This window comes from Equus quagga, chromosome 12, assembly GCF_021613505.1.
Source record: "Equus quagga isolate Etosha38 chromosome 12, UCLA_HA_Equagga_1.0, whole genome shotgun sequence".
Taxonomy (NCBI): domain Eukaryota; kingdom Metazoa; phylum Chordata; class Mammalia; order Perissodactyla; family Equidae; genus Equus; species Equus quagga.
In genome coordinates, this window is record NC_060278.1 from 90531230 (window position 1) to 90539429 (window position 8200).

The window sequence follows — 8200 nt, forward strand, 5'->3', positions numbered from 1 at the left end:
GCCTGCTCTTTTTTTTGATGGACTGCTGTGTGACGGTATGGTTTCTTGTTTGGTATCCATGCATTCTCCCATCAGCTGTACCTGCAGCCCAGTGCACAGCACAGATACAATCACCTCTTTACTTCTCTAATTACTTCCTTGAGTCCTCACATCCCTCTGTCAGCAAAAAGCCCCATCAGGGGCCGGCCTGGTGGCGCAGTGGTTAAGTGTGCGCGTTCCGCTTCAGCAGCCCGGGGTTCGCCAGTCCGGATCCCAGGTGCAGATATGGCACCGCTTGGCAAGCCATGCTGTGGCAGGCGTCCCACATATAAAGTAGAGGAAGATGGGCACGGATGTTAGCTCAGGGCCAGTCTTCCTCAGCAAAAAGAGGAGGATTGGCAGCAGATGTTAGCTCAGGGCTAATCTTCCTCAAAAAAAAAGAAAAAGCCCCATCGTTTCTTTTGAGGACAGCTTTCATGCCGCACTGCCCAAGAGTGGGATTTCCTCAGTCCAAAAGAGTGAGTCTTGCTTCCAAGGTCCCACCCAGCGGGTCTGCCCAGCAGATCAGTCCACCGGGCTGTTGTTCTTGTCACCACCACACGGTGTCGCTGTTGAACAGTGAAGCCGCGCAGCCTGTTTTCCCTGCCCACTGGGGCTCCGCGATGGTGGCCCTCCTAGTCCACACTGTCCTGCCCAGCCAGTGGGCCCAAAGCCGAACACTGAGCCAGGGGACAGAGCCCACTGGGGCTTTTTCAGTCACTCACATCCCAGGACCCGCCATATCACCAGCCCAGACTGTCCTTGGACCCTTGGTGAGTTTCCTTGGGGACTTTGGGCCATTTCCTGCCATGGGACATCGGGTGTGGCTATCTCAGGCCGTTAGGCAGGTCCTACTAGCATTGTACTTCACATCAATTGGGCGGTCCTGGAAGGCCCCGTTAGCTGCTGACATTTGGTCTGAGACAGAAGGATGAGGAAGAGTTTGGAGCAGGTAGTGGGTGTGGGACGACATGACCAGCTTTAGTTTTAAAAACGTTTTGTTGTCTCTTCTGAAAGCTTTGGAGGGGCAAGAGTGGAAGGCGGTGGGCACAAATTAGGAGTCTGTTGTTGTCATTCAGACTTCTCCAAGTGGGTGATAGTATAAACGGAGAGACGTCTTTGTAGTGAGGAAAAACAGATAAAAGATATTTTTACAACTGTATTTTTAAAGAAAAATGCACATGCTTCTGCTAACATCATTGATTCTCTGTTAAATGGAGGTAGAGGGTCTGGAGCCACACAGGGGAAGGGAGGGACATCCATCAAGCACAGCACATGAGCGACTTGCTTTAATCCTCACGGCACTCTCCATGCCCCCAGGTGGGAATTGTTCAATGCTTTTAGACTGAGTCACTCTCCTTGGGTCACAGAGCTGCCATGTGACAGAGCTAGGATTCCCCCCCTCCCTCCCTTTCTACCATCAGAGCCCATCCTCTTTCCACTCCTCCCAGATGTCAAAATCGTGTCTGTTTGGGGCTTGACATATTTAAGGCAGGATGACCGTGTTCAGTTGCGTGGGTTGTGCACTGTAAAAAGGCACCAGGCTGAGGAAACAAAATCTGTTCTCTAACTTGTCCCCCAAGAGGGTGCACGTTTCTCTATTTTCCAAAGGCGCTGAGTAGGAACAGACAAGCCACCTGTGAGGCTGGAAGGAAGAGAGCAAGTGGGAGCACTGCATGGGATGGGGCTGGGAGACCCGGAAGACTGTTAAGGACTCTGGATTTTGTTCTGAAAAATAGGGGAAGCCACTGGAAAGTTTTGAGCAGGAGAATGACACAACCTAATTCATATTAAAAAAAATTATTTTATTGAGGGTGTATTGCCGTATAACACTGTGTAAATTTCAGGTGTACGTCGTTCTGCTTCTGTATGGACTACATCATGTTCACCACCAATAGTCTAGTTTTTATCCGTCCCCATACACATGTGCCCCTTGACCCCTTTCACCCTCCCCCTGCCCCCTTCCCCTCTGGTAACCACCAATCTGTTCTCCGTATCTGTGTTTGTTTATCTTCCACATATGAGTGAAATTTGTCTTTCTCTGACTTATTTCACTTAGCATAATACCCTCAAGGTCCATCCATATTGCCACAAGTGGCACGATTCTGTCTTTTTTATGGCTGAGTAGTATTCCATTATATCTATCTACCACATCCTCTTTATCCATTCATCCGTTGATGGGCACTTGGATTGCTTCCACGTCTTGGCTACTGTGATAATTCACGCTTTTAAAGGACCCCTCTGGCTGCTGTGAGAAGCACAGCTGATGAGGATGGGGACACAGCCCTGCTTCCCCTGCCCTCACTTCCTCTTCTGTCATTCTCTTTGGAGATGGTTGGTCCTCTCCCACACCTACCCTCTACTTACCAAAGCATTCAGGCAGTCCCCGCCCCACTCTCTATAGAAAAAATGCACATATTTCTTGGAGCTAAAGCCTGGTGAGTGGAGCACCCTGGGCCCTGGGGACCTCTCTCCAGTGGCTGAGCACAGGCAGGAGTTCGGAGGTGTGACTTGAGGAGCATCCCCAACACGCTCCGCATTGTCTGCCATGCTGCCTGCAAAGCCACTATACATTCTCCCTTCAGGCTCAGCATTGTCTGCTCCGAGTGGCTGCTCATGGGTGCGGGGCTTCTTTTGGGGGTGTTGAAAATGCTCTAAAATTAGATTATGGTGATAGTTGCCCACAGATAGTATATTCTGTGAATATACTACAAACCGCTGAACTGTACACTTTAAATGGGTGAATGTTACGGTATGTGAACTATATGTCAATAAAGCTGTTTAAAAAAGAATTGCCCGCTCCAGACTGCCTGCAAATCTCCCTACCAGAGCCGCTTCCCTCTGGGTTAAGCATTGCCCTCTTGGGCTTCCTTTGGAAATGCTGACATTAAATATGAGGGAGGGGTACCCTATGGGGGGAGATGGGTACCCTATGGAGGGGTTACAGGGAGACTGACCACTGTGTTCACCATTTTGTCACATCCCACTAGTGGCCATGAGTGGCCCTGCCCTGGGCCAGTCTCTTCATGGTCAAAGGCAGATGGAAGCCGCATTTTCCAGCTGAGGAGTCTGAAGTGTACGGAGGTTATGCAGGCTGCCCAAGGTCGCTCAACTCCGTGTTCAGGGCCTGGGCTATGGAGTCACCCGTCCCTGGTTTCAAACATCAACCCAGCCCCTCATGGGCTGGACAACTTTCCAATGTTACTTAACTTCTCTGATCCTTTATTTCTTCCTCTGAAAAGTGGAAGTAAACCCTTGCCCTCCTCTTTGGTGTGAAGTTCTTGGGAAGAATCGGTGATAGAATTGATAAGCTCATAGCATGGTGGTGAAGAGCACGAGCTGGGCTCCAAGACCCCGTGGGTTCAAACCCAGCTCTGCTATTTACCGGCTGTGTGACGCTGGACGATTAGCTCTCTGGCCTTCGATTTTCTCATCTGTAAAGTGAGGATCATCATAGTACCTACCTCACAGGGTCGTTAGGAGAATGAAATACGCGTGCCATCTGTGGTAGGGGACCTGCCAAGTAGTCATCAAAGTCAGTTCTACGTCTTAATAAACCCACTTCTTCTCACTGCGTGGTTAGGACAGTACCCGGCCTGCCATAGCTGTAAATTCCTGATGCCTGGCGTACGCAGGTGCTCGATAAATAGTTATTTTTAAAGTGATCTAGGATTTGAATCCACATCTGTGTGACCCAAAGCCACTATGTCAGCGATTCTCACAGCATGATCCAGGGCTGGCTGCCTGACAGGCCCGATCCCAAGAATTAGAGCCGCTGGCTGGCCAGAAATCCAGGCTGAGCGCTGGGTTCCCCGTGGGACCGGGACCCCTTCCCTCTCTAGGTCTCAGTTTCCCCATCTGGAAAAGCAAAGGCCCTCTGGAATCCCAGGAAAGGAATCCAATAAAGTGAGCTCTGGAAAATATCCAAGAATCTTTTCTTGGTGAGAAATTTTCATTTTAACAGAAGCTCCTTAGGGTCCCCAAAGCCATCAAGACCCAGTGAAATGAGGCCACTGCTGGAATTTTAGATGCAGAGGCAGAGATGGGCTAGAGGGAGAGAAGGGGGTGTCCTCAGGTTCCCTAGAGACCCCCTGGGGTGAGGAGCTGTGTATCCACAGGGACAGCCCTGCTCCACAGGGTCTCCTAGCATCCTAGGTAGGTGACACACAACCTTCACACTGGATTGTCACTGACAGTACTATTTTTCTTCTGTAAATGCACTTGCCTCAGGGCTTGTGTGTGTGTGCGTGTGTACGTGCACACTGAGACCTGGAGGTGATAGGGCTGGGGAGGAGGCTGCCATCAACATCAAAGTGTCAACACCGAAGTGCCCTACAGGGATCCAGAACTGCGGGTTCTCCTCGAACTACAGTGATGTTCTCAGGAGGGTGGGCACCATCATAGACAACTGCGCCGAAAATAGGAGTGAACAGCGTTATAGAAACGCAGAGCTGGCAGGGAACTTAGAGCTCATTTAGTCCCTTGTTCTCCAAGCACGGTCCAAGATCAGCATCTCCTAAGAGCTTGTTAGAAGTACAGAGTCTCAGCCCCCAAAGGAACCTGATGAATGGCATTTGCATTTAAACTAGATCCCTGGTATATTCCACAGCTGCTTTGTCTGTCCATCATTGGACACTCAGGTTGTTTCCATATCTTGGCGATTATGAATAATGCTGCAATAAACACAGAGGTGCAAATATCTCTTCAATATCCTGTTTTCATTTCCTTTGGACACGTACCCTGAAGTGGAATAACAGGATCATATGGTAGTTCTGCTTTTAATTTTGGGGGGAGCCTCCATACCGTTTTCCATAGTGGCTGCACCGATCTGCATTCCCACCAACAGTGTACCAGCATTCCCTTTTCTCCACATCCAGAAGTTGTGCTGTATGTATATTCAACAGAATGTTATTCAGCCACGAGAAAGAAGGAAATCCTGCCATTTGCAACAATGCAGATGGAACTCGAGGGCATTATGCTAAGCGAAGTAAGTCAGTCAGAGAAAGACAAATACTGTGTGATCTCACTTATATATGGACTTTAAAAAAAGCTAAACTTGTAAAAACAGAGAGTAGAATGGTGGTTAGCAGAGGCTGGTGGTGGGGGAGCTGGGGAGATGTTATGTAAGGATACAAACTTGGAATGAGTAGATAAAGAAGTCCCCGAGATCTAATGCACAGCACAGTGATTAGAGACAACAATACTGTATTATAAGCTTCAAAGTTGCTAAGAGACTAGATCTTAATTGTTCCCACCACACACACAAAAAGTAATTATGTAGCGTGGTAGAGGGATCAGCTAAAGCTACAGTGTAATCGTATTATAATATATCAATGTATCAACTCGACACATTGTACACCTTAAACTAGGACCTCAATGAAAATCAATTTTAAAATAAATAAATAAATAAACAAGATCCCTGGGGGATTTGAGAAAAGCTGTCCTGGTCCACCGCTGTCATCTGCATTTGGGGGGAAATTGAGGGTCAGAGAAGGGCATGGTTTGCCCCATGTCACACAGCCCATCAGAAGCAGAGCCTAGACGAGGACCAGGCTTCCTTGCTGCGGGTCCTTCACATGTTGTGTGTCTGTCTTTTGGAACATGCTGCTCCCTCCTCCGGGACGGCCCTTTGCTTTCTCCTCCACAAAATCTCCCTTTGACCTTCAAGATCCTCCAGCAGGATGTCACCTCTGTACAAAATCTTCCTCAGTGACTCCCCAGAGACTTCCTTGGTGGCAGAACATGGGTTGCTGTAGATTTTTAGTCGTGTCTTTCACAGTCTACTGTCTCCGTGGAAGACTTGGACAGACTTGGGAAAAGAATTCAGAGTTCGCTGCCGGAAGAGGAAGGCATTTGCTACAAAAGGTCCATCAAGCAGAAGAAATGCTCGGTGTACTAATTATATCAATCAGGGTCGAGGCAGGAAACCAGAATCCAACTCAGATGGTTCTTGGGATTCGAACTAAGGGGCTATGTATAGCCTTGGGGGGCAGGCTTAGGGACACCGTGAAGGATGCCGAGGCCCCAGAAACTAGCATCCCTTAGCTTGAAGCAGCAAAGAGTCAGGGTCCAAGGCCAGTGAGGGCTGGAGCCACAGGTGAGGGGAGTCAGGAGTGACATGCCACAACCTGAACTGAGACCTGAAGCAAGGAGGGGGCAGGGAAGCAGTGCCCTGACCACTCACTCTCCCTGACCTCTGACCTCTTGTCGTGCTGCCCTTGGGCTCAGCCCAACTACAGATGAGGAAACTGAGTCACAGAGTCAAGCCCAGGCCATCTGGCCCCAGAATCCATGCCCTTAACCTTGCAATGTCTTCTGCCACATGTCCCTTCACTGTCAACAATGATCTATGTTGTGCTGCCCAGTAGGCCAGACACTGTGGTTTCCAAATTGTGGGTTTTCCAGACTCTTTTCAACCAACACTTTTGTAATCCACACAGTGGGTGGAGGCCTGGCCTGGGGCCATGTGGCGTGCTGGCCAGGCAGATCTAAGGTCCACAGGTCGCTGCTATGGGAAATCCCGCCCCTGCAAATAGCCCCCAGCTAGGGACATCCTCGAACTGTTGCCAGAGGAAGAGTGACATCTGTGTCCCCATGAGGTCCTCACTCTTCAGACTGTCCTCTCCCACTCTCCAAGCTGGAAGGGCCTGTGGGAGTCACTTGCTCTGCCCCCCTCATTTCACAGAGGGAAACTGAGGCACACGGAGGAAATTAGGCTTGCTGAGGGTCACACAGCCAGGCAGGGCTGAGTCAGGGCGGGAGCCTGGTTTCCTGACTCCCAGCTTAGGCCCCTCCCCAGGCTGAATCCAGGGAGCAGACCCCCCCCACCATTGCCCCCAGCATGTGGGGAGAACCTGTGAGCCCTTGCCCTCTGCCAGGCCTTGGCCCTGCTCCCTGCTCTGCTGGAATGGCTCTTCCAAAGGCCAACTCCTTCTCCTCCTTAGGGCTCAGCTCAGATGTCATCTTCCCAGGGAACCCTTCCCTGACCTCCTTTTGAAATGGCGTCCCACAGATCTGGGTTCAAATCCTGCTGGGCGACTGTGGCCAAAATCACTTCACCCCTCTGAGCCTCCATTTCCTCAGCTCAGAACAAGACTGGAAGACCCACGTTAGAGGCCACCGCGGGGCCCAAGGAGGAGTGTGCATAACCAAGATGGGATCTGTCATTCAACAGGAGCTCAATAAATGTCAATTTCCTGCCAACCCGCTAGATGCTGCAAGGATGGCGGGATATGGAAGTCTCGGCCCTGCTCTTGGGAGCAACCAGGCTGGTGCAGGACAGACGGGGCCCCGACAAACCTCAGTCAAAGGGACCGGAGCAGCAGGGTACAGAGGAGCAGAGGGGCCTGGGCTGGGGCTTCCCTGTGCTCAGCGTGGGAAGTTCTGATCTTAATGTCTTTTCCGACCCACTGGGAAGAAATTCTGTTACTTCTGCCCCATTCGGCTGTTGAGGCAGTCACAAAGACCTGCTGGATTTCACGGGGCACGGTGCAGAGACTTTATCTTTAGATGGAAAGAGTATCAAAGAATTTGTGGACGTATTTTTACAAGACCACAATTATGAAAAAGCAGGTTGATGCTGTGATGGTGAAAGTGCAGAGGATTCTGGGAGCTCAGAGGAGGACTTTTCCCTAATCCAGGGAAACGAGGGCGTGATCAGGGAAGGCTTCCTGGAGGTGGAGGTAGAACAAAGCTCACAAATATAGGGAGTCCTGGGGCAAGGGGATCCCTACGAATTAAACACAATCCCTACTATAAATTTTGTTTTCCAAATAAAATGCTATTATCTTTACTTACTGCCAATATAGTATATCCCCAAGAAAATTAAAATTTTAAATACCAACAAACAAAAAGACTTTAAAAACACCGGTAATCCTGCCCATCTAACCAGAGATAATCTCTCAAAACTCCTTGCTAAAAAGTCTCCATATGGGCAAACATGGGAGTAGAACAAAGAAGCAGACCCTCGCTGTGTGGTGCCCTTGGAAACCAACCCCTCACCAGCATGTTTCTCTAACAAGAAATACATTAATTTCCACAGCATCACTTTAAATGTGTCATAATGCGTTTAACCGATGCTCTGTCCTTGGCACTTTGGGTCGGGTCCCACTCCCCCTGCCTATTTCACCCAGCGCAGCAATGGGCATCTTCTCGAAGGGACGTATTTGCACGCTGGCTTAAT